Below are 26,295 nucleotides of genomic sequence, written 5' to 3' on the forward strand. Positions count from 1 at the left end.
CAGCTATACCGATTTTGTTAAAATTATTTAACTATATCTTGTATTCAATTCTATTTCTTATGCATTTTCGTTGCACTTGTTGATGATAGGAATGAGAACATTAAAAAGCTATAAACTGCCCGTGAAACTCAAAGTAGACCAAATGAAAAAATATTTTTACCTAAATATTTTTTGTACTTCTACATTTGTGCCAAATTAGAGAGAAATCGAAGTGTACCTTTCATAGATTTACTTATGAGAAGAAATATTTGAAGAAAATTTATTTGCGCGGAGTATATAAAGTTAATTTCTGCGAATAAATTTTCTGTTCCACAAATAAATTTTCAAATATTTTTTTCACAGCGGAGATTTTACAGTAAAAATATAGAAGAATGTAGAATCGAAAATTCGACTTCAAGTCTCCTTTGTAATTTAAAATTTTTTGATCATTTTTTCCTAACAAGGAAAAGAGGAGTAAATTTAATTAATAGTTTGCTAAAACGCCCTTTTTCTCCTTTCCTCTCTCAGTTATTGGGAAAGACGAGAAAAAGATTCGAAGAGACGTGTTCTTCGTTGCTAATTAGATTCCATGGTACGAAGAAGTAAAGTAGCTCGAGCTCGCGAATTCGAAGAACGCTTCGAGAGACGTTAACAAATTTTTGCTGATCGTTTTGCTAGGCGAAACATAACGGAAGGAAACCGTCTGCACTGAGAGAAAAATGGGTGATTTAACTAAAATTATAGTTATTTTTGGCCCCAACTATATATTTTATATATTTTACTATATATTTTAACTATATATTTTATAGTAAAATGATAACATTTATTTATGCCTTAAAAATGTCCAAAAGATTTTTGTTCTATTTAAACGATTTTTACACGTTTTTCAGACGTCTTAAAGATATTCTTAATAACTTTGTGCTATATCTATAAATATCTATTGTGCTATATCTATTAATGTAAATATTTACAACTTTACATCAATAGATATAGCACAAAGATTAAATTAATAGATGTGAACATTCGATAGTCTTACGTTTCACGGAAAGCACAAATTGGCCCAACGCGGGCTCTTTCAATTAATGACAGGCTTGCAAAATCGAGTACCAAAAGGCACTCATCTCGTATGAAACTTTCCTCCTGCGGGATAAAAAGCGAGCGCGCGTCGCAAAGCGCGACTACGGAATTTCTCGAAGGGCGGATGGTAATTGAAGGTACGAAGGTACGAAGATGAAATTAATGTCCGCGGTGAGCGTTAATAATCCTCTAATGAAAAAGCGGCGCTTCCACGAGTGGGCGAGCCTTCATCGCGCAATATAATATTCCCTCTTACCACGCGATACAAATACACGACGCTCGAAAAAGCGCACGGCCTGCAAACAAACCGCCACGTTTTACTTAATTTGAGGGTACCTCAATGACGCGCGAGAACAGAGAACGCGTTCTCCGACCATGTGAATTCAACTGACCTTACTTAACCGCACCCGCGTCGATTAACTCGTCGCTCTGCCGAAAAAGCAGGAGGGAGGGGAGAACGAAGGAAACACGCCAGCACACAAGCCGCAAGGTGAATTAATTACACCGCGCGCGACGACAGAAAGAAATGCCAAGTCTTCGCACGGATTTGTTGAGGGACTACGAAATGTCACAGCCATACCGTACACTTGCTTTTCATTTCCGACGAGGTGAAATTTCGCCGGGAAAGAAACCGCTCGCGCCGCTCGTATTTTCATACCACTGTACAACGCTTTGAACCTCTCTCCCCCTCCCTGTATCCTTTTTGTTGCACGAAATCCGATATTGCGCTATTCAGGTTTCGCTCCTGTGTAGAGCGCGAAGCTAACGCTTCCCATTTATCGATATTGTTAACCCCTTGTTCTCTCCGAAACGTCGCGGATTTTCAGTTCCTTATATCGACGTTTCCTCTCACAGTAACAAAATATCACTGGAAACTTCAACGCTGAAAGTCGAGAATTTCCGAGAAAGAAGCGACTACATCAGTATTACTATTATTACCGTCGATATTAATAATTAAAATAAACGATGATACGTTGTTCTACCGTGTAAATATTGAGTTATGTGATGAGAGTAATTTCGGATTTCCCAGACGAAATGCGATTGTATATTTATATTGTTATAATTTGACGAAGCAATATGTACAAGAGAATTTTGCATAAAAAATTCGAAATTACATATTGCACATCTCACTATAAGCAACGAATAGTAAAACTTCTCGAATCGGAAAATTTGGTTCTTCACGTCGAAAGAAGAAAATACTTGTATAAAATAAAGTTTATATTTGTAGGATATAAAGTCTATTTCGGTGAAATAAAATTTATCTCTGTGAAAAATAAAGTTGATTTTTGTGAAACAAAGTTTATTTCTCCACAGAATGAACTTTCATCCCGCAAATAAATTTTCCAACATTTCTTCCGTAGCGCACGGGGAATTTTACAGTAAAACTTACTATAAAATATTTTATTATAAATATTTCCCAAATTAGATACGAAATATCGCTGCTTTTGTTTTTCATACACTGAGTGACCGAGAATTTCTCATTTTTTCGCCATTTGTTTCTTTCTTCCTCTTTGTTATGCCGCACTCTCCCAACGCATACGTTAAATCGAATCCGCGGAATTAAGCGATAGGTGCGAAGCGAACGAGGTGTTAAGAAGTGCGGAAGCCTCGCAACAAGCATTCGCCGACTTTGCTCTCGAAGTCACGTCTTATGTAAATTCCGGGCGGTAAATGTAGGAAAGAATTTCCATAGGACCGATATTAAAATTGGCGCGAATGTGCTCCTACACACCGGGGAAGAAGTCCGCACGCGAAAAGGCGAGAGAAATCCCATGTAATTGCGGGGAATTTCAATGTTGGGCAAATACAGACGCCCGCCCTCGTCGCTATGTGTAAACTGAACCGCTTTTATTTAACATTTTTATGTTATTCAAGTCGTCGGTGGAGCGTCGCGCCGAGCTCGGGGAGGGATAACCACCCCCAGGCGACGACGGCGCTTGTTTGAGCGTATTTTTAAATGCTCTCCTACCTCTCTCTCTCACTCTTTCTTTCTCACTTTCCCCCTCTTGGAAACGTCGCCGCGGGAACAAAGACACCCTTCGTCGCTGCGAGCCGATCTCAAGCCCTTTTTTCACCGTAGTTTTCAATCCGTCGCGCTACATACCGCAGATGTTTTATGTGTATATTACCGCGCCAAAGGTTCGCTAATTAAATTACAAGCGCGACGAAACACGTCCGACTCAAATGTGACTTTAAAATGAGAGACGTCGTATCGCTCGTGTTTTGTTATAAATTTCACCTGGAAAAACGTATTCTCTCGGCCGTGAAGGGTTCCCTGCCGCGAGATGAAATTAAATGTGGATATTTATATAATTTCGCATTTACTACACATTTCTGCGTGTATATTTTCTCTTTCGGCAAACTTCTGTCGACGCATCAGGGAGATAACGAAATTGAAAAAAAAAGAAAAGAAAACAAAAAACTAGAAAAAAGAAAAGAGAAAAAGATGTGTTTGAGCGCCGACATTTCGTAATTTGTTTCGAGCCGGAAAAGGGATATTCCGCGACGTTCCAAGTTAAACGATAATAACATTGTAAGGACAACCGTCGTATATTTAAGCAGTTTGCGGCGGCACCGATTATTCCGTGTAATTGCGAGAAACTTTGTCACCATAAACGCCTAATAAAGGATCGTCTGTGCAAACGCAGATACTCCCTCGCGTTTAATCCGCTGAAATTACACTTCTTGTTTTTCATCGAAATTGGATCTGGATGTAACACGGACACCGTCCACTTCTTAATACCGTCAGGCAACGAAAATGTTGTTCGTTACTTGAGAAGCACGCAAAGCCAATGACAACCAACTTCGAAAGAGAAGAAAAGAGAATAGCGCGAAAGCGAGCAGCTTTGAATATACACGGAATGGAAACCTAAATGTTTTCGCACGAAGGACGCATTTAATAACGGCGCCGGGGATGAGCCGAAAAAATTACGGCGGCTCCCACGGAACACTCGCGGATTTTAAAGTTAGCGGCGCTTCAAGCTAAAGTGATGCAAATTCTAATATAATGCATTTTAACGAAAACACACGACAGTCTCGCGAGACGCGCGCCAAAACAGCCATGCCACTTCGCATTTTTCCTCGTTCGTGGTGGCTACGTCGCAATTAATGCTAATCTGCGCATAGAGAAATAAGGAAATTGAGGGATGCAGCGAGCAAGCGAGCGAAAGAGAGAGAGAGAGAGAGAGAGAGAGAGAGAGAAAGAGAGAAGAGAGAGAGGCGTGACGTAGGTAACCCGACGCGCTACGAGGCTGCATTTTGCACGGCTCTTAAATATTCGAGTGCATTTACTCTCCCGCCCGTTGTTCATGCTCCTCTGGCCATCAACTAGCGCGGAAATGCCTTTTCCTTCGACCCCGCGTAATGTACCCAAATCTACCATCGATCGCGGTTTCTTTAAGGCCGTCCCGAACTGCATTTCGTAACTTGGAGAGCTCTTGAGCGGCGCTGAGCGATTGACTTTGGTTTTCCCGTTCGCGAAAGAAAATCCGAAAGAAACAGCGAGCGTCTGTTGGAATCATCTTGTTCAGTTCTCGACAGCTCGACAAAAAAAAGAGCTCCCGAGAGAAAAGAATACATATGATTGTATTTTCATATACATTTTGCATATGAACTGTTTATGAATCATACAGGTATAATTAAACAGGGTGTAAAAATCGTTTCCACAACGCTCGTGGAAACGTAGAACGTTTAAACGTGGAAGGATTAAAGTATACAAGCAGACGGTGTCATTACAACTTATCTGCCATATCGTGTATGATTATTCACTAATTTCCTTTAATTAATATTTCGAGATTTATTGCGAATTATCGCAAAACGATATGGAACGTTCACCTCAATCTACACTATGCTTCCACGAGAGCTTGAGAGATTGCTCTGAGACACTCTATATTGTGCGAAATTTCGCATATATGATTATTTTTTCTCGAGGTGGTACACGCTTGAGGGAATTTTCCCATTGAATAAGGCACAAGCGTTTCGGAACTCGAGCAAAAAAGTGCGGACAAGCTATCTGGCAGCGCGAGTATACACGTCACGTATGCAATGTCTACGATGCACTGGCTCAGGCTCATTTAACGCACATTCACCGTCAAGGTGAATTTAACAGCTGACTTTCCGTTCGCGCCAATTGGATTATTTTATATTAACACACATGCACACACATTGCATGACAGCCACCGGTGACTGACAAAGCGTAAACGAGAAGCTCAGTGCCAGTCACTATGACACTGCGGTGTTGAATACGTTAAATTAGCTGCAGGTTCTTGCACGATTGCAAGTTTTATCAAACAAAATCCCTACTTTATATTTTCGCGTCTAAATATATCCTCTCTACAACACGCATATATCACGCGCCATGATTGTGAATATGTACGACGCTAATAGTCGCTAAAAGACACCAAACGACGTTAACAGTAGCACGTGATACGCGCTGAAAATCTTCCAATCAGCCGCATTAGTTTCCAATTACGTGTTTCTTATCATTAATTAATCTCGAGAAAACGAGAAGATGTTTCAAAGCAAAGGTGGTAGCTTTACGTTTGCGTCAGTAAAGTTTACTTGTGTGTAATGCACCATCAGCTAAGGAAAAGTAAAGATATCGGAGAGGATGAGTAAGAGATTAATATATAAAATTCATATAAATGACTAATTAATTAATTGCTGACTGCGCGTTACACATAAGCGGATAAGCCTCATTACTGACACACACGAAACATTAAGCTGTCAAAAGATCATCTCTTCCTTGAGCACATTCACACTTTCTCGATTAATTAATCATAAGAAACACGTAAGGGCATATTGTTCCATTAATAATAGAGTGATAGCTGATGCCAAAAAGGCTATTTATTAAATTAAAGACTATTTTTATATGTAAATCCTTAAATAAGGATTAACTAGAGTTATACGTGACGTCGAATTTTGTTACGCACGCAGAAAAAAGACATTCTTGTTTGAAGAATATCTTTATATTTATTTAACATGTCCTCAAATGAGATTATACATCGTTAAACAAAGATAAGTTACTCGCATCAATACATTTTATATTCAGTTAAATAAATAATTATTTTTTAATTCGAGACGATAGAATTCTTCCAACAAAATTATATATTAAGCAACGATATATAATTCTGTTGAAAAAATTTTATTTTTATATGTCATCATATATCAAACAGATTATAAAGATTATATGTCATATAAAGATATTCTTCAAAGAAGAATATCTTTCTTCTGCGTACGTAACAAAATTATATTTTCGCGGATTTAATAAACTCCCTATTTCTCTAAGACGTAATCGCGAACTCGAACGTAAATATAAAAACAGAATAATTAGAAATCGCGCACGCAAGCAAAATACAGTCGTAACCGCTTAAAGTTCTTCTACGACCGATGAAACTGCGGACGCGTGAATAAACGAACAACTTTCACTCCCACGACCATCATATTAATTTCACGAAGAAATATTGACCCTCGACAGTATCGTACTTCACGCAGAGAACTTTGTGCAAAAATTAAAAACAAAGTCCCAACTATCACGAAACCTGCGCGTTATAGTGTGCACAAAATCAGCACGTCGAATTATTTTGCTCCAGCAAAACTCATTTCCGCGATATCGAATGCAAAAAATCTCATCTCCATTTGCGAAATCAAATTGCGATGTAAATATGCATAGAAGAAATTTGAAAAAAACTAACGACTGCAGCGTTTGCGAAGTCTATCAATGCGAACGAAATAATCGCGAATTCCGCAATTAGTGGCGCAATTTTAATGCGCATTATATATTGCAAAAAACAACGAAGGAATCACACTACGCTAATAGTTGCGTTGAATAATTCTATAGTCTTATTCAAACGAAAAAAAAGTTATATAAGTTATATAAGATTGTATATATAAAAGTTATATAAAAATACTTATTTACTGATTTAATTTACTTATTTGCTTACTTATTCAGAAGCGCACTTAAGTCTAATACTAACATTTGAGGTAATTCCTTAATTGTTTTAAGTTTTCTACAAAAGGACATATAACATATAAAAATCTACATCCAAAGTAGATCGCACTGATTTGTCGAGTTTTACGAATGCCTACATGGAGAAAAATAATTTGCTGGCCCAGCAAATTTTCTGCTGGTCTAGCAAAATCTTTTCGTTATTATATGGATAGCAAAAGGATTTGCTAAGAGTATTAATCACTATTTGCTGGATATAATTTGCTGAATCTACAAATTATTTTGCTATAAAAACCATGATGGATTTATATAAGCAGTTGCAGTTTTACTCCGATAGCAAATAAATTTGCTAAGGATACATTATTTTGCATCAATAACAAATTAACGTGATTCTTAGGACAAATACACTCAACAAATTTTTTCTATCCTGGCAACGAAATTACTTCTGCTCTGATAACGTATAATTTATAAAATTAGTTATGTCAACTAAGTTTTTTTGATGTCATTACGAATATGCAGTAGCAACGACAAGTTTGCTAAAAGAGCAAAATTATTTTTCTCCGTGTACCACATGAAAACAATGCACAATAAAAGAATATTCTTGTTTGGAGAATATCTTTATTGTTGACATTTTAAAAATAAGATTAATGTTAAAATAAGATTATGTTAAATAGATAATAGACTATGTTAAATTAGATAATAAATTATGTTAAATAGATAATATTAAAATAGGATTAATATTAAGTATTAATATAATATGAGATTAAAATGAGATATAATAATATATAATATTAATACTCATGCTAATATATAGGAAAATGATTGTGTTAATTTGAGTATATTCGTCTTGATTAAAAACTAAGTTATCGTCATTCAACGCCATATATAATTTCATTTTAATATTAATCTTATTTTTAAAATGTCAACAATAAAGATATTCCCTAAACAAGAATATTCTTTTTTTTTAATGTATTACCGTTTAGTTTGCAAGTTTTTCTCACTCACCGAAATGTCGCTGATTCAGGGTCGGCCGCGTTCTGCTTTCGATTCTACAACAAAAAAATAACGTTGCTGATTAATTTTAATGATCTAATTTAATAGATAAATGCGCGTATGAATAGGTCATCTCTTTGCGATCGTACTTCGATTTTTATATCGAAAATTTTATCTTACAAATCATTTACAACGCGGTCGTGTTTTAAAATTGTAGTACAGTCTGTAAATCGATCACGTTCCCTTCGCGTGAATTTCGTAAAAGATGAAAAGCTTTATTGACCAGTTCAATAAAACTTTCCATTTTTCACGAGTTTACGCGAAAGAAATAGATGTATGATTGATTTACAGACCGCATGCTACAAGTTTAACACATAACTGCGACCGCATTGTAGACGACTCTTTCTCAACTGCAAAGAGATAAACAAAGAGATATAATAAATATGTATGCAAACCTTCGAGCCGGTCCTGCTTGGCCCGAACCGAATCCTTCGGTACTGCATCCGCAATCACTGGAATCCCAGACAACGCCATAGCTGCAAGCTCTACTCAGAAGAAATCTGGAAATATTTTCCTAATTGCAATGAAATTGCTCGATTTCACCGAGGTAACAAGAACACGGAAATATTATCAGTACGAGACTCGATTGTAAGTTATATTTAAGATTATATTTCTCTTTCACACGCGATGAAATTAGAATACGATAATCACCCTTAAATTTGAGGATGCTCGCAATGCTCATGATGATCCCGGCATGGCGATCGTACTCGCGAAGCGACGCGATTTATCTCACGAACGAATTTGTCTCTAATCAGTTGAACAAAGTCACAAATAACGCGCGACGCCGTACGACGTACTCGCTGAGACGCCGCAGACTGTACTGGAGGGGAGCACGGCGCGCATCTACACGTTGTTGACTCGAAGGTCGCGGGACCTTCGGCGCGTCGAGCCGTAACTGTCAAACACCGTCGCGCGCTACACCTCACTATCTCATGTATACACGTGCTTCATACCACAAAAAATATCGATATAATACGTAAGGTAATGTTTACATTACACTATAATATTTAATTATTCGCGTCCCGACAATGTGTGTCTATCGTATTCTACGCACATTCATATTCTAAGAATGTAACCTTTTTCTACATATCTTATTCTATATATTGTTTGCGTATATAATTCTATATATATTCTATATATTGTACATCTGATTATAGAAATCTGGAGACTGCGAATGATATTAAGACTATGAAATATTGAATAGAAAAATGTAACAAGTGCACGAATTCACCTTTGGAGTAACTATGCTTGAATCTGAACAACCTCCAATACTGTGCGCGTTTATGCTGTAATGTAGCAGTTTCCCTGGTATAGTCGCACTTCCTCTGCCAGATCTGAAACAAAATATTTTAAATAACAAGATAATAAACAAGATAACGCTCTCGAAATGTACAATCACAAATATATAAAATAAAAGCAAATAATAACTTATGCTGTTAATAGGGTGAGAACAATGATATTTATATATACATATCTCATTCTATATATTATCTGCGTATATAATTCTATATATATTTTATATATTGTACATCTGATTATAGAAATTTAGAAACTGCGGATGATATTAAGACTATGAAATATTGAATAGAAAAATGTAACAAGTGCACGAATTTACCTTTGGAGTAACTCTGCTTGAATCTAAACAATATCCAATACTGTGTGTGTTTATATTGTAATGTAGCAATTTTTCCGATGTAGTCGCACTTCCTCTGCCAAATCTGAAACAGAAAATATTTTAAATAACAAAATAATAAACAAGATAACGCTCTCAAAATGTACAATCACAAATATGTAAAATAAAATTAAATAAGAGCTAACGCTGTTAAGGCGAGAGCAATGATATTTATAATTAAAAAAATATATAAAATTACAAATTTGTATTTTTAGTTCTTATTTGCCTTTATTTTAAATATTAGAAAGTACTTTCCTAATTAATCGACAGAAATAAAGAAACTGTTCTATGTCGAGCTCGAGATTCGTCCTTTTCCCCCCTCTCTCTATGATTATCAAATTTGAAATAAGAAAAAAGTAGACTATCAATACGGCTGTATGAGACATCGACTCGACACGTCGCGACAAACACTCGATTGATACTGAGGAGATTACACCCTAATAATGTACTCACGATACGTCCCGACGATCGCTGCTTTCGACATTCCTGATACTGATTTCCGCACAAGGCTCACTTTCGACAGACAAGATACGCATAAGATGCGGAATGAGATGTCGATCGATGTGGTAATGGCGGCTGCTCGACGCAAGAAGATCGAAGATAGCCGCGCAACGCGGATAGAAGATGACGCGCGCCATCTGTACGGCCAGCTCCGCGAACTCCTCACCATTCGATAGATCGATCCTCGATGGAGATCGAGAAGTAGAATTTTCGACTAACCACGTTTGCTTCTAGTTTACGAATTTATCACATCACTGTTAATTAGTCCAGAAAACACGCTCCCGCGTTCTTTGTTACAAGGCAAGAAGGCAAACTGTAATTATAATTTAATTCATATAAGCTATTCCAGCTTATGCCAGCGTTCGTTGCCTCGACCGTATGAGTTTGTGAAACAATACGGCTTTGTTTATTTACTCTGTGCCGCGCGAAATTATAGAAACTTCCCGTCTGCAAGGCGATACGCACATAATCACGACCGCTTTCGTGAGCTAATTTAATTCGCCGTGCGAAATTTGCGACCGACGTGAGTCGTAAACGAATTCTTTATTATTCATCCCTCATTACTATTCATAACATGTAGAAACGAGCGCCGAGTTGGATGCGGGTTCTACCAACGAGTCCTCCTACTTACAACGAATTATAATTAAGCAGAGAATGTTCCAATGTTTCAAGCTCGGCGGAATTACGAAAATTAGGATACGGTGTAACTCCGTCGGGTCCTTCCCCTTTACTCTCCCACTTACCACTCTCCATCTCTGTCTCCGTCCCTCGGCCACCCCTTTCTCTCTCCGACTATTATGAGCAACGAGGAGAACGCGCGGGAGCGTTCGTACGTAGCTCGAGAAATTTCTCCAACTCCATCGTCGAACGCCGCCCATAAATTTAAACGTCGCACGACCAATCGGAAGGCGAGTAAAACGAGGGACGTAAAACCGGAAGGGAATTATCACGAGACGAGAAAGAGGAAGACAAGACAGCGGAGATATTTCTCAGTTTGTAAATTTTCGCAACAAAGGCAGCGCGCGCATACGAAGAAAGAAAAAGAGAAAGGGGAGGAGGGAGAGAAAGAAAGAGGATATCGGGTTGAATTAATGAAATTACAAACGGACGAGCAGTCGGAGCTTTTGTTGTTCCGGCACTTATTTATGCGAACGAGCGTATCCGGAGCAGCGATTTTTACGCTTTCTCAACGCCGAGATGTATTTACTTAAGCGTCATTACCAGTCGCTTTATTAAATTTCTCTCGCTCCGCAACGGCTTAAGACGTCCGTTGCAAAAATCGACTCGTCCTCCGTCTTCGCCATTGTTCTTGTTTGTGCCAAAATACGATGAGAGAAAAAAGAAAGAGAGAGAAAGGGGAGAGGGAGGATGAGAGAGAAAGATGAAGGAAGAGAAGCATAATGTGAGAAATAGAAATGAAGAGAGAGAGAAAGGAAGATAAAGAGAAAGATGGAGAGACGGGGAGATGAAGAGGAGAAAGAAAAAGGAGACAGAGAGAGAATGTCATTGCATTCCGCGTTTAACTAGCGAAATTCGGTCACCGAGCACTCCCCGCGCAAGCAGACACAACTCCACGTTCGAGCCATCGAAGATAATTCCGTAAATCGTCGCGCGCGACTACTTTGAATTACGCAAACTTATTTCGCGTGCGCGCGCGGTCGCGTCTTCCAGCAGAAATTACAGCAAAATTATTTATGCAGACGTCGAGGAAAGGGAGGGGAAGGAGAGGGGAATTCATCCGACGTAGCTTGCGACGTGGAGGACACCACCACCTCGACGGCTTGACAAGAATCGGAACTCGAGAATCGATCGAAGAAATCGTCGGGCGACGCCCGGCGCGCCCCCGTTAGACGTTCCCGCTGCTCGCGCCGTAACTCTCACGTGTGACGCTAAATTGACTTTTTACGCCGCGACTTATCGCGCTCGAGTACCGTATGCAGCACCGGACAGTTTTTGGTGGGATTTTATGGAACACGCCGGTGTACACGATCAATTTCGCCGTCCGAAAAAAGGATGTATTTTCTCAAACGAGACCGTTGCGCCAACGGTGGCTGGAAACTCCTTGACATAATGAAAAATAACAGCTGCGCGTACAAGAGAGAGAGAGAGAGAGAGAGAGAGAGAGAGAAAGAGAGAGAGAATGAAGGAGAGCGAGAAGAGAAAGAGAGAGTGAGTGAGCGATACGAGGTTCGCGACGGATGCAAAAAGCAGGAAATTTTTTCTGATCCTCTTTCCCCCGGCAAGTACGAGAGAGGGAAACGAGCTTCGGGCACAAACCGGAAACGAAAATTTGCTTTTTGCCATGTCGATGAAACAAACGCTGCGCCACGCCGCGTTACAACGCGCTGTTCGGGGTATGTTTGACAATTATTTTAATATTTCCGCGAACTGTGCGTTTCCGCAACTGATTAAAGATTCCTTTCCTCGCAGTCGACGCGATAATTACACGCTACGTCGAGATGCTCAAAGACGCGATAGCAGAGAAACGCTTGAAAATTTCATGCGTAATTTTTCGGCACAGGTTACGGCCTTTTTATTCCTCTGTATACACGGAGTTTTAATATTTAATAATGTTGACTACGTGAAATTAATGGAACGCATAACTGCGGAAGTACCAAACCGTTTGACGGCTGGTCAGCTGCAACCATTTTTATCTCATATTAATATGAATTAACCGATGTTATTCGCGATTAATATTTCATAAAGAGAGTCCGTGGCAATGGAGGAGGAGGGGGGAGGGAGAGAGAAAGAGAGAGAAAAGTTTAATTTCCCACAATTATATGCTACGTAAATCGACAATCGTTTTATAAGAGGATGATCCAAACTGGACGACGAACTAAAACGAAAAATGTCGATAACGTAGAGGCGATTGTCAAAGCGTCATATCAGACAAGCACCGACGCAATCACCGACTGTCCTTTTCGTATTTCCTGTACATATAGAGATCTTGCGTGTCCCTCTTTTTCCATATTTAGCAGAAAACACGAGCACGCGTATACGCTGGAAGAATAAATATCTAAGAAATAAAAAACATTTATTCTCGATGGGTACTAATAACGTATTTGCTTATATATTGCTTAATTTGTTTAAATATTTTATATTTTAGAATAAAAATATATAAAATAAGAATAACTATATATAATATTTTATATTAGAATAAATATTAAAATAAACATGTATTAACAGCCCATCAACTTTATCAAATAAATATTTTCTGTCTCTTAGATATGCTTTCTCTCAATATATAGAGAAATCCTTCTACAAACTTTCCCTATCTTTACAAGCTTCTAAATTCAGTTGTAAATATGTAGTAGTGTTCTTTAGGATTTTCTTGAGCAAGGCAAACATACGTACAGGCTGCAGAACTTTTGTACAAGATGGCTATTTACTGACAGCTCGAGACGGCAATTTTAAAATTGTCGATAATTTTCATCATATATATCGAACAATACTCCAATTCATTCTTGCATGTACTTTTATTGTGTAAGAGCAGTTGTAATTCTGCGCGATCAATATAATGTTCAATTTTGCAGAAAATGTCAGTGTTTTGTTGGTAAAGTTTTCAAGCGTGGCATCCGCTTAAGAGAACAATGACGCAGGTACATTCGAGCAAACAGCGAGACAGTAACGCGCATATTCGAACTTGTCGGCAGTTTAACGGAATAAAGAGAATGACATTGTACATGGACGTCGCGTGAATAGCGATGAGCAAATAATCACAAAGTATTCTGTGGGTCGTTCGAAAAATTTAATTAGGGAGAACTCCGCGCGACAGCCGCGAAAACATCCGGGGAATCTTAAAAAGCGACAGCACCTGGCTCCCCGTTGAATTTCATATAATTAGAAAGTTTCCTAATTTTATTATTACGCGAAGAGTGGGACTGAGAGAGAGAGAGAGAGAGAGAGAGAGAGAGAGAGAGAGAGAGAGAGAGGGAGGACAGAGATGGGGAAACAGCAACTTAATTCGTCGATGAGCAGCGGGCTACACGCAAAGCTTCGCAAAAGTATTTGCATACGTCAATATTGAACCACGGCCCGTACAAAGTGTGCAAAAATGATCGGATTTTCATTTTAAAGAGAATCGGCTGCGAGGTCCTGCACGAATAATGGCCTGCAAATAAAAACAACGGACAAATGTTTGTTTCCCGCAAACCAGGCGAATTTTTATTCAAATAAGGGCTCGTTTCTCGATGTAACGTAGCTGTAACAAATAGCCTCCGTCCCAAAAATCATATTTTATTCGAATTTTAATCAGGTTGTCCCCGTAATGATAATTATTAAACTGTGACTAAATATTCGTGTATTTTATTGGCCCTAGAGAGGGAACACTACTATAATATTTATTTAAATAATCATCCGAATGTTCAATCGCATAAATAACATCCAAATAATTTGTCCTGTTCAATAATTATCATTCGAATAAATTATTCAAACATAAGTAGCTCACTGGCTATATGTTGAAATTCAAAATGATATGAGATTTTAATGAATCTTTGATAAAGGGACACGTGCAACTCTAAAACATTATCTCAGAAGATCTTGGAAGGTCGCAAGAGCAATTCGTCTTTTGTGACAAGCTCGTAAATAGTAAAGACCGGGGTTAAATGGATATATTTTGGAAACTCAAAGTTAAAACTTCTCAGGCAACTAATTTTTGTGATTAACTATATAAACATGATAGAAGCAACCTTCTTCTATGTATTAATGCCACGATCCTGTTAACCGTATATTTTGTTTTGTAATAACAAAAATATTAAAATGCAACAACAGAAAAGCCAATAAAAAAGCAATCCAATAAAAAAGCAAGATAAAAGAAGGCCACGTATAAAATATGTACTCTAATTAGTAGTTCCAAAGTCTCTGCGAGAGGTCCCTAACTTCTCTGCGAGAGTCGTTTTGCCGGTTCTTAATTATAGATTAATTTTACTTCGTCCGCGCCTGGACTCGATTTCAATAATTTCATGAATGAAAATTGCATTTATTACCAGTAACAGTATATCGCACACTTGCAAGAAATTTAATTTTAGCTTATAAGACATCGACTTCATTTTATTCAATCACGATAGAAAATATTGAGAGAAAATTTCAAAAGGCTGAAAATTTTACTTTGCTATTACCAAATCAGTTTTTTCTATTTCTTAACTGTAATATTATTCCGATTTTAATGAAACCCAAGGAAAAGTATTTATATTCTACAAGAATCATTTCGCGATTTTGTTCACTATTCCCCCAAAATAAATACTAAAAAAAGCATATATCCCTAATAAAATCTATCCCTAATATATCCCTAAAGTCTCGCTCTTTCAAACATTACGGAACAAAAGAAGACATGAATTTCTGTTGTCGGAAATATTGCGCAAAATTAATTCGCCTCAATTGAACGTCATGATAAACACGCGACTATCAAATTCTCGTCGAACCTCGCACAAAGTGAACGACACCTCGTCAGACTTTTTTGGCGTGTCCGTCGTGATATTTCGACAAAATAGCGAAACGCTAATCACGCGGTATAAACGGCCGCTTCGCTAGCGGATTTTGTGAAGGGGGCCGTTGTGGAAAAATTGTAGATAGCCGAGAGTCGTGCTATCCAAGGTTCGAAAAAGCACGTTGCATCGATCCGTTGTTTATTCGAACGTGCGACGACCGTACCGCGCGGTCTGAATAAAATTTTCGGAAAAATTTCGGACGACCCTGCCGCGAGAAAAACCTCTCCTCGATGTTCATAGTTTCCGACAGTCTGATATGTTTTCATCGCCCGGAACAATCCGCAACTTCTGACCGCTCATCAAAACACCCTCCCCCGTCGTTTTTCTTCGCGTCTGAGAAATCGATTTCTCTTATTTTATTGGAAATCAATTTCTATGATCTCAACGGCGTCCAACATACATTTCGCGAAACGTGGATCCGATAACCGCATTGCTTCGATGCTCATTCGCTTTAACAGTGTACTCGCATAATATCAGTATAAACGATGCTTATATTCTACAAACGCACGCATGTTATTGAGTCATTAACGAACGGTGTATACATATAATCCGTTATATATTTGAAGAATTAAACGCTTCTCTCAGTGTGTACATACAGCATGCCCGAACATTTACCAGATCAAGAGTTATATAATTCTTGAGATTGAAAATTGCATAAATAACTCTGATTATAATGATAAAATTGTGTTAATTATAACGATTTCAATCTTATTCGCATAAAGCCGAAAATTCTATAACTCTCGATCTAGGAAATGTTCGGGCGTCCATGACGTTGTGTGTACCCTCGTAATAAACATGTTCGTTCGTTAGTTAGTTTACTCTGCCGCTCGACTCAAGCTGCGAAGCCATTCAACGGAACGTATTCGTTCAATGCGAAAGCCTCTAATTGTTTCGCTCGGCGCATAATACACTCCCTCTCGCTCACACCAACGAGAAAGAAGCCGAACGGTAAGCGCGATACAATTGCGAGTATATCCCAACTACCCAATTACGAGGGAAAGTCGCGTAATATTTCTCTATATTAAGTCCCAGATTACGTTTCAATGCCCTAGATACGAAGTTCCGACGGCGCAACCCATTACACGTCCTGCGCCTGCACATTTACTCGGCGGCAGCAGTATCTATCACGGCGAAAAATACCCCTGCAACATTTTCCTCCCGGATTACGGCAAATTATTTTGTCGAGCGCTTTGTTAACGGTAAATGATGATCCCGATGCACCGTATTTTATCCGCGTTCGTCGCTCACGAGCAACGTCGCGCGCGGCAACACACGCTTCCTCGACGCTCGCCGCATTTCCGCCGCATGGCGCGGGGTTGCATGTTCAACACGTAGCACGTACCGTGCACCGGGCGAGAATCCCCTGATGGGTATTAAGTCGTCTTAAATGGCGAGGGCGGCGCCCCGGGCTAGCGTGAAAAGTAAGCTCACGAAGTACTCCCGTTCTCGAGACGTGTAATTCCCTAATATTTACAACACGACCCACCTCGGAAGAATCGCCCTGCCCATCTTCAAGACGAATGTCTGCTGGTCGAGCTGGTTGCTCGGCGTTGGAAAACGCATTCTGCTGTGTGCGCGCAGAATTATCGGAAGCCCATGTAGGTCAACAAAGTTGTCTTGATCACAAGAATATACAGGGTGTCCGACAATTCATTGTGCGGCCGCAATGTACGGGTGAAACTCATCGAGCTGAACACAAAATTCCTCTACCATTTTGCAGACAACAACGTAAAATTTGGGATCAACCAGAGAGACGAACGATCACGTGCGATACAGTAGATGAGTTGTGATAGCAATGTGTATAATCATGTGTACTTGCAGATTGGATCGAACAAAAAAGTCCTTCACCATTTTGCTAATAGCCACGTTGATTTTCAGTTTTTAATTGAAGAAAACATATGGTTGTGCACGATAATACACCGGTCTTCTTTAACTAATAACTACTAACTAAATAATTCTTCTTTAATTAATAAATACTAACTAAACATCTACGTGGTCATTTGCAAGATAATAGAGGACTTTTTTATTCAGTTTCATCTGATGCACACGATGGCAAACGTCACCACCATAGCTTATCTATCGAATCGATTGTTTACCGATCTTCTCCAATTAATAACTCAAAGTTTTATGTAATTATTTGCGAGATGATAAAGGAATTTGGTATTTAGTTCGACGAGTTCTACCTGTACGGTAAAATATACATAACAAATTGTCGAAAATCCTATATAGATGCAAAAAGACAATCGAGTGCGTTAATGCAGAAAAATTTAACCAACCGTTGGTTAAATGTTCCTGTATTATTTTAAAAACATGTCCAATCTCGCGCTTATACAATCAATAATATAATCCGATTGCTTTCTTTTATAGAGAAAATGAAAGAATCCGCTGAATTGCATGTCACTATTTTTCCTCGTGAATGCAGAAAAGCTGGATAGCATCGACGCATCCGGTTGTGCAACTCGAACGTTTTCAATCGCGCTTTGTCCGCGTCAATACGGAGTATTCGCGATTTAAATACGATAGCACACAATTTTAAATCAAATTATTTGTATGATTAAATATGTATATGTATAAATATGAACATCTATAAATTTTCTCTATCCCCTTTGTATAATTTCTCTATCCTTCTTGTCTCCAAATTTTCTGTGCACAGGCCGATATAGTAGTCTTAACATTAAATATAATTAGTTCACTAATATTTTAACTAATATTCTAACCTTTGTTCCTGGACATAAAGCTATCATTGTGACAGTTATATTACGCTGACACATTAATTGCGCTTCTTTAAATAATCAATAAATAATAAATAAATATTGCGTGCATTTAGAAAATCCTAATCCTCAATCTGGATTTGTCTGTGTACAGAAAATACATATTCTATATAATACGTAATTCTCGGTGAGAGTTTGTGAATTCATCCATCTTATCCAATGCAGAGTTCTCCTATTGAAAAAGAAATTCTTCGATTGGATAAGGCGGAGAATTCGCAAGTTCACATCACAAAACTTACAGGAAACCTTTCTGTCCACATAATCAACCGAGAAAAAGAGAGAGAGGAAGAGGGAAAGAGTAAATGTAGCACGGTAGCTACGAAACACGGTAAACAGGTGCGAGAAAACATAATTGCGTTCGATAAAAACGAGTGGCTTTTAATGCGACTGTAATTGCCGGGAGGTAAACGAGAGAGTAACACAGCTGGAGACGTCGCGCCGCTAATCTGAACGGAATTAGAAGGCGCCCGTGGCCAGACACTCTTGAAATTACACTGGCTGAAACAATTCTCTCAAATCACCGGGTAAACGAGGCATATCGCGCGCGCTCACCCTATCCAAGCCGTTATCTTATACGCGCGACGATAAACGAGTAATAACAGTACGTACTAACGCTGGACTGTATCGGTCGCGAACATTTCCCAACGCGCGAGCACCTGACCACACGTGTCCCATGAAATTTCCTTTGTGTCATTACGAGACATTTCCCTGTTTCCTGTAAAAATTACTATCCAAGAATCACAGAGAGTTTCGCTGAAAAAGCTACCCTACAAGTTTACAGAAGGCGTAACGCATCCATGCAAAATGACGGCAATCCCTCTCTCAAAAACACCGGCTGTGTAAATCATCAAAAAAGAAACATCCTTTTTGTACGCATCTCTTATATCCGATCTAGATTCAAAGGTCTGAAAGATAAAGGAATATTCTTTTCTGGTTGTTTCAAATCTAAGCACCGAAATTTTCATCAATAATAACTTAGAGCGTCTGGTCACGTGCACGTTTTCTAATTTGATAAAATCTTAATTAAGCAAATCTCCGAACGTTAGGTAAGAGTATGGAAACGAGAAAATCAGTTCAAAATTTCACGAATCGTCGATACTGATTACATCTTTAGACTGCGCAATATATTTATAGCTTGTGAAACTCGAGAATCATGTGCAGCAAAAATATTCAAGTAACTGACACAACGAGCGAATGTTAATAGAATGTTATCGAAATTCCTGTTAAAAATAACGAGCAGAGTCTGACGAACAAGCGGGATAGCATGTTTTAACACCGGCAGTGTAAAAATATCAGAGAAAAAAATAACATCTTTTTTACGCAACTCTTGTACTCGATTTTAAATTTAAGGAAAAATTCCTCTCTCTAATTAATATAACTTAATTAAGCATCCGACTAGAAATTATCATCAGGTATACCTAAAATGTATAAGGTCCTAACTAGGGGTTTGCAAGGTTATCCTTACTATGGTAAACCTACTCATGTACTGATAAAAATCGAGTAAGGAAGACCTTTGCAAGGTTATAATGATTAGGTATACATTAGGACCTTAATATATTATCCTAATATATAATTTCACAATGTTTTATTGATCAGGTTCTTTTTAGTATTATCTTATTTATTTTACCTATTATGGCTTGTATTATCAGTTTTCAATACTTTTTGTAACAACCTTATATATAGTAGATTTGATTAATAAATTTTTATAAATTTTTTCATAAAAATATTTGTTATTTTTTTAATTTAAAATATTATAAAAAAATGTTGAAATATAAATTCACATATATTTTATATAAAATTTTAAAATACTCAACAAAAAATATGAGTATAATAATAAAAATATAAAAGTATGATATTTTTCAATATTGCAACAATATTTAAGGAGCATTGAAAATTATATTATTGATAATATTAATGAAAAATTTTTTATTATATAATAATAATAATAAAATAAATTATTATTAAATTTTATTATATTAATACATATGTATTATTCATATTATACTGCAATATAATCATATATATTTTTCTTATTGTTTATATGTAAAATTAAAATGTGTTTAAGCAATTTTGCATAAACACTGAAAAAAATTCTTTTATTTCATAATATTCTCTATTACATAGAGTCTGACGGAAATTGTATCTATAACAAAAAATGCATAAAAATATTAAGCTGAAAAGAATGGTCGAAGTCATTTTGCAAATAACCACATAAACTTTAGAGATATTAAATAAAATAGATAGGCGAATTAACGCGCGTATTTGCTACGTACGTTATAATATACGATTTTCAATCGTTGATATTAATTGCATCCTAAGACTGCGCAATATATTTATAACTTGTGAAACTCAAAGATCATGTGCAGTAACGCGAAGAACTGTATATAACGAGCGAATGTTCAAAATTTCACAAGCCGTCGATTGCATCCTAAGATTGCGCAATATTTCTAGCATGCGAGACTCGAGAACCGTGTGTAGTGAAACATTCAAGTAATTGAGATGTAACGGGCGAGAGTTAATAGAAGGTTATATCGAAATTCATGTTGAAAATAACAAGCGAAGTCCCGCGAACAACTGACAAACGGGGTAACGCGCTTTAATTTGATTCTTATCGGCCGGTGATACATCGCATAATATATCAGCGACAATTGGCCGACAATTCGCACGGGGCATTAGTAATTTTCGGTAAGGCCTTCTTTGTTTTAGTGTGCACAGTGTGCTCGCATATAAATATAACTGCGCACAATTGGGAGCCAACGCTGCCTCGCAATGCATGGGTCGCGCGCGGTCCATTGCTCGCTCTTGCATCACTGCAGGAGTCCGGGGTGCATGCAGCCCCACATAGCCGCAACGTTATCGCGTCTGGGCCGTGGTGCATTCTCAGCCACAAATTAAGCTAATCAAACAAAATAACAACAGTCGCGCAAAACAGGGTGGCGGAATGTCCCGTGGCTACGTAGAATGTTTCGGCCGGACAAATACCACGGTGATTATACGAACGGTAAATATACATGTACCCTTTAGGCAATGTGTTAGTTAACGTGTACGTGTAATCGTAGATTTAAAGAAAAAAGCGAGACGACGTAAGCATGGCGCAAATTCATTCAACGCGCTTCGATCGATAAATAATTCGAGGGGAGAGATCATAGAAATGCACAGAGAAAAATATCATTCTACTACGAAGAAGAGCGATTACTCAGTTTATTTTCCTTCTTTCAAATAATAGTTATCTTCGACAAAGAATATTTTCTCGATAGCAATCTTCAAATGTACTCATCACAAGTTTGAGAAAAGCTTATTATGTCATATACTCAAAAGAAGAATTTATTCTCTTCACCAGATTATTATAAAACTTTATCGAAGAAAAGGTTAGTGCGACTCTATACATAAGTGAGCAAAACGAATTTTTGTTTTAATTTAATATTCTTAATTGAAATGTACTAAACCTATTTTTTAGTTTAGTACATTTCTAAACCTAACCTAGAATTGAGAATTTATTGAATTGATTTATAAATTCGAGCACGGATTTTGAAACAAAATTGAAATACATTTTGTTTTTATTAAAGACAATTTTAATCAATAATATATTCTATTCGACAATTTGTTTGCCATCTTTCATATAATTTCATAATTCTTCTCTCGTAAAACTCTTGCGCTTTTCACATCTTCTAAAGAAGTCAAAGAAGTTCTATAATGAGCGAAACAGATTACAATCGGAAGGGACAATAAATATATCGGTTGAGGCAAAACATTTATCATACTAGTAGTTTATGAGACATAAACAAGTGTTGACGAACAAATTATGACAAAACAAGTATAACACTTAATTGAAGTGTGTACTTTCCTGTGTGTAGAAGTATATTACATTTGACGGTGCTTCTCGCACGCGACACAATTGAATCCACGTGACTCTAAGGGAGAGAGCCTTTTCACGAGGTTTTACACGGTTATCTCTCCGCGCCGTTTGTCAATTAATTTTAAGTTACGACCGCGTATCCTCTCGTCCGGAATTTGAACGCAACGCCGATCGATATTCCGCGTAGGATCGGAGGGCGCGATTATGTACAGGCTCTATGTACCGTGGAACAGCAAATTCGGCGGTCATTAATTTATTCCGTAACTAGGTACCCGCGAAAACCTACATCCGGACCCTGATGGATCGTGTATACCCAGCGGCGTGCGCCCTTCCCTTTGAACCGAGGCCGAGGGTTATCCCAGTATGGGTTATGTACCGCGTGTAATCTTTGTTGGTAGTAATAATTAACAGCGACGAAACATGACATCGAAATTACGCGATAACGTCGATTCCCCTCGGCTAACGATTTCTTCTTACTGTACTTCTTTTTCGGTCAGAATGATGATCTTCCGCGGAGTGACTCGCCGGGATTGCACGCAAAAATTAATATCGTTTATCGCACCGTCAGGTTACGCGATGTCATCACGACAAGGCGTATTGTAGCCGTGACGTCGCGAACGTCCGCTGTGTAAGTCCGGACGACAAAATCGTGCAGAGCGTAGTCTACGCCGATGGCGTAAATGTAATTGCACGGCTATCGCGGTCCCGGGATAGGAAACCATAAACATCGCTCGCGCTTCCGCCGAGGCGCCGCGCCGAACGTTTTGGAGCCGGTATAATTCCCTAGGAAACGTAATGGACGATGCGTTATGATCGGGTAAATACGAAGCGCTCGGTATATAATTCTCGCCGCAGCTTTTATTCCGTAAAACGGGCGTAATTTCATAAATAATTTTTAATTTGCGCATGACGGCGGTCGGTGCGCGTCGCTTTTGCGTTTCGCTCGACGTTCCCGATAAAATATTGACGGTGTGACGTGTCGCGTTATAAAATCAACATGCAAGTTAAACATTCGAGCGAGATTCTACCGACAGCGAGCGCCAAATTATATTGTTTGAAACGCTCGCCGAATATACTGATAAGTTACATTCCCGTAACATTTACGCGCAATAATCCACGCTTTCCTTCGATATTATCATAATGAAGAACCGTGAACGCAATGCGTTCGCGCTCGACGATATGACGATATATCGAGAGAAAAATTGAACAACTGTGTGTAATTTAAGCGAGCAATCCGTTTCAATTTGCGGTACTCGTCATATATTGAAAAATCGTTTTATTTCCCGAATAATGGCCATTGTGCGTTACGTTTGAAAGCTCTTTGTCTGTCTCTCTCTCTCTCTCTCTCTCTCTCTCTCTCTCTCTCTCTCTCTCTCTCTCTCTCTCTGGTAAAATTAACATTTTACCATAAACTTTTGTCGCGAGCTTAGGTTGCTGTATAATTTTCCAGACTTCATAAATACCATGAATGCTTTGAGGTGAAAATACCAGTGATACTTTTACCTTTACTGAACGCTAATAAAACTGATACCTAACTCTGAACGCTATTATTGTTATGAGCTTTGAATGTTTAAACTTTCAACGTAGAGTATATGTATATCTCTGTTTAAAATAATGGATACAAAAAGATAACATTATATAAAGTTTAGCTTGAATTTCAACCTAAAGTAATGTGAATCAGTAAAATAATGATTAATTACATGATTGATACATTGAAATTTACACTGAACGTAATATAATCTTGTCGTTTTGTGCCCATCATTTTAAGCAAAGAAACTCAATATGTGTATTATCTCTCTATACTGAAAGTTTAGATATTCCTATTTAACGCTTTCGCTACAAACATATGTCCCGGAACATATGTTATTAATAATGACCACATTCAATTGGATAAACAGCTCTTTTGGCATTCAGATACTACTCTGCTTATTGCCGTTGGGACAAATATGCCCTTTTAAATACCCCAGTGGGACATCAGTGTTCTGGCCCTATATCTTTAGCGCCAAACATAAAACTTTTAATTTTTTTGCTAAAACTACATTATCCCACATAGAAAATGCTTTAAGATTTAAATGACATCCAACCCGATTTCCTACAATAATCATAGATTCTACGTAGGAAATCTATGCAAATTCTGTTTAGAAGTGTAATGTTTTAAACATGCAAATCTAAGTAGGAAACCCAGACAGATCCCATTTGAACATCTCCAACGTTTCCCCAAAGATTCTTTCTGGTTTACATTTTAAACTAAAATTGAGCAAAATATATCGAACACTTTGAGTATTACAAGTATATATACACACATAATCGTAAAGAATAAATACTCAAAATGTTTGCAAAAACATCATTATGAAGAAATTGTAATAGAAGGCGTTCAAGCTAAAAAGTAGAAAAATATATAAACATCCGAATATATAAATATATAAATATCCGAACGGTAGCGAAAGGATCAAAGACCAAAGCAGTAAGAATATTTAGAGTTAAATACCAATGTTATTAATGTCCAGGCATTGGTACTTTCACATTATACCGCGATCTAATTACATTTTCACGAACTGCCGCATGCTCGAGACATCCAGCACCGACCTGATTCAGGCGAATTGGCGGGAGCGGCTATCGGAGATCCATATCGACGGGATATCGCCGTTTCGAAAGAAACTTTACCGGGAAATACATTCGCAAGGTATATACGGCTTCGCCAGGTCATTAACCGAACGGCCTCCTCGAACGAGCAGCAAATCCTCTCGCGTAGCTCACGAGAGTGTTCCTTAAGATATCAAATCGTGGGACCCTTCGCGTTTACGATCTCTGCCCCGTAAGGATCGGCAAGTTATCCCACGCAGGTACGCAAGGACGCGAGTCGCGTACGTGACTGGACATTAAAAGCAACTTTTCTTCCCATGAAAACGTTCAAACGTAATCCATGATACTCTGAGCGCATGATTCGCTTCACGTTACATGCACGTTATCGCGGCTCAACAGTTATAGCCCATTCATGCGTGTATGTAATTTTAAATACCTAACTTTTTTCATATTTATAAAGTAAAATTTTTTTTCTCTAATGCTTTCTGACGCTCGTGGCAATGTTGTGTGATTAAAATGTTCTCTGGCTGAAATCGACAAATCGATAAACAAAATCAATCAACCGTCATATACAAAATCACAAATAATTCCGTCGATAGACGAAATTAATTTTTAATCAGACTTTGATCTGATTGATTGCGCACTGATTAATAATTAATCTCGTTACTCGATTAAATTATTCATGCTTGTATACGTGACGACTGATTCATTTCGATTATTGTTTTATCAATTGTTTTAGTCAAAAAAATTTTTAATCAATTAATGTCCAACGCTAGCTCTTAATTCCCTTTAAAGTCTTTATTATTCTCCAAACTTCTCAGAGTGAAATTTCATTCGAAAAGCGGAGTCGACCACCGAGTCACTCAAATTCAAGTGACATTTTACTCATATAGAACGAATTCTCTACATCATCTACCTTTAAATCATCCAACGAATATCTTCGATTGAAATTGAGAAGTGAATTTGATTTGTTTCAGCGTGTCACACATTACAGATTCAAATTTGTCATTTTTACATGTTTATGTGTGTAAAAACGTGCAGTTATTTTTTACGCATTTATACATGTGTAATTTTGTCTACATGTTTTATCTTATAAGTTCACACATTTATATATGGGTAATTTTGTCTATATGTTTTATCTTATAAGTTTACACATTTAAATGCATACTTTTTACACGTATATATTAAATTACATATTTAAAATGTGCAATATTGATATGTTGGGAATATGTAAGATCAAATAATTGAAAGTAGTTCATAATTACTGAAAAAAACAATTTCTTATAAACTGATATATATATATATATATATATATATATATATATATATATATATATATATATATATATATATATATATATTTTTTTTTT

At 37.7% G+C, this 26,295-nt stretch overlaps 2 protein-coding genes across 2 annotated transcripts in view; one reads left to right on the forward strand and one right to left on the reverse strand.

Moving 5' to 3' along the window:
• LOC116841693 (low affinity immunoglobulin epsilon Fc receptor-like) overlaps window positions 1-26,295 on the reverse strand; it is a 256,972-nt gene that overhangs the window by 219,881 nt on the left and 10,796 nt on the right. Inside the window, exons 4-8 of the mRNA XM_032809952.1 lie at window positions 10,182-10,542; window positions 9,672-9,774; window positions 9,288-9,390; window positions 8,452-8,556; window positions 8,009-8,052 (exon numbers count right to left, since the gene is read on the reverse strand). The gene's annotated coding sequence lies outside the window, so the exon portion shown is untranslated. The remainder of the gene's footprint in view (window positions 1-8,008; window positions 8,053-8,451; window positions 8,557-9,287; window positions 9,391-9,671; window positions 9,775-10,181; window positions 10,543-26,295) is intronic.
• Window positions 1-26,295, forward strand: part of LOC116841692 (dipeptidase 1-like) — a 170,306-nt gene that overhangs the window by 34,748 nt on the left and 109,263 nt on the right. The window lies entirely within an intron of this gene.

This window comes from Odontomachus brunneus, unplaced genomic scaffold, assembly GCF_010583005.1.
Source record: "Odontomachus brunneus isolate Ranch 3 - 2012 unplaced genomic scaffold, Obru_v1 Obru_scaffold_017, whole genome shotgun sequence".
NCBI lineage: Eukaryota > Metazoa > Arthropoda > Insecta > Hymenoptera > Formicidae > Odontomachus > Odontomachus brunneus.